This window comes from Vigna umbellata, chromosome 6 (assembly GCF_029865625.1).
Source record: "Vigna umbellata cultivar VRB3 chromosome 6, Vumbellata_1.0, whole genome shotgun sequence".
Classification (NCBI taxonomy): Eukaryota; Viridiplantae; Streptophyta; class Magnoliopsida; order Fabales; family Fabaceae; genus Vigna; species Vigna umbellata.
In genome coordinates this window covers 19,514,805-19,516,802 of record NC_142170.1, presented here as the reverse complement: position 1 = coordinate 19,516,802, position 1,998 = coordinate 19,514,805, and positions in this window count along the sequence as shown.

The window sequence follows — 1,998 nt, the reverse complement described above, 5'->3', positions numbered from 1 at the left end:
CTGCCGGATCCCAATTGGAGGAGTAGAGTGGGTGAGAAATGGAGGGAAGAGTAGTGGCGATGGAAGGACAGTTAGAAGCGGTGGAAATCGTAGTGGCAGAGACGAAGGCAGACACGGGGGCACTGAGACAGAATTACGAGGCGATGAGGCAAGACATCCAGGCGATCGTGAGGATGATGGGGGACCGCAATCGCGATCCAAATGGAAACCGCCAAAGAGCCAGTGAGTCGTCCGTGAACGACAACGGTGGCGGAGCCGAAGGAGACCGAGAACGGAGACGAGAGGGAAATCAAGAATGCCCTCCCAATTGGAGGAAACGGGTAGAATTACCGAGGTTTGAAGGAGGCGACCCGTTGATCTGGATAAGTAGAGCGGAGAAATTTTTTGAAGTGCAGGGGGTGGCCGAGGACGAGAAGGTGCAGTTGGCGTTCATCAGTATGGAAGGATATGCTGCGTACTGGTTTCGGTTTTGGAGAGAAAAAACCCAGAACAGATCGTGGGAGGGATTGAAGAGAGCGTTGGTGATCAGATTTGGAGAAGGAGGTCGAGGTTCCGTCTATGAGAGACTGGCCGCCATTAAACAGGGAGGCGCGGTAAGCGAGTATATTAGGGATTTCGAAGTTTTGGTGGGGCAGACGACCGGAATTCCAGAGGAACAGCTCCTGGGATATTTTATGGCGGGATTGCAAGAGGAAATAAGCGATTGCGTGAGACCCCATGACCCGCAAGATCTAATGACGGCTATGCGGATCGCCCGGGACGTACAGAAGTTGTGCTCCCAATCCAAAGTCAGTGGGGGACAGTCGACCAAGGGTGCCAGTGTGTGGGGAGGAACCGTGAGGGTAGCCACCAGAAGCGAATTCAGTCGCGAGGTACCAGGACGAGGGGGAACCGCAGAGAGTGTGGGATCGGTCAGGAGGGAGACAAACCAAGGGAATGGGTTTGCCAGGCCTAATGGAGAGGGAAGAGGAAGAAGTGTCCGAAACTTACCTTATTCGGAATTCATCAAAAGAAGAGAGGAGGGAAAGTGTTTCCGATGTGGGGGACCTTTTAGCCCTGGGCATAGATGTCCCGAAAGAGGATTGAGGATGCTAATTCTGGCCGAAGAGGAGGAGGAAGAGGAGAACGAAGCTAGGGATGAGATGGAGCAGTCCCAGATGGAGTTATCTGCGGTTTCAGTAGGGGGGTTAACATCTCCAAAAACTATGAAATTAAAAGGAAGGATAGAGGGTCGAGAAGTGTTGGTTCTCATTGACAGTGGCGCTAGCCACAACTTTATACGCCAGGAGTTAGTGGAAGAAATGGGAATGACCGTGGTGGAGACCCCACCTTACAGGGTTAGTTTGGGAGACGGTTATCAAAAGAAGACAGGGGGCTGCTGTGAGGAGGTGAGGATTGTGTTGGGAGAAGTAGAAGTGGTAGAGAAGTTTCCCTTGGTTGAGTTAGGAGGGGTGGATGTAATATTAGGAGTGGAATGGTTGGAGAAATTAGGGGAAGTGACCTTGGACTGGAGTAAACTGACAATGGCATATCATCAGTTGGGGAGGAAGGTGAGAATTCAAGGAGATCCAACCTTAGAAAGGAAAATGGTGGAACCGGAGGCTTTGCTGAAAATGGGCGAGGCAGAGATGTGGTTGCTGATCTGGGAGTGTGGTTACTTAGAGTCAAAAGAAGGAGGGGAAAAATGTCAGCTTTTGACAGAAAGCCAAGGAAGGGAGTTGGAGTTGTTGTTGAGCAAGTATGAAAAAGTGTTTGCGGATCCAGTGGGGCTCCCTCCTGATCGTGGCATGGTGCATCATATACCTCTCAAGGAGGGCATAGATCCGGTTAATGTTAGACCTTACAGGTACCCACATGTGATGAAGGAGGAGATCGAGCAGCAAGTCCAGGAAATGCTCAAAACAGGGGTGATTAGACCCAGCCACAGTCCCTATTCGAGCCCGGTGATATTGGTGAAGAAAAAAGACGGTAGTTGGAGGTTTTGTGTCGATTACAGAG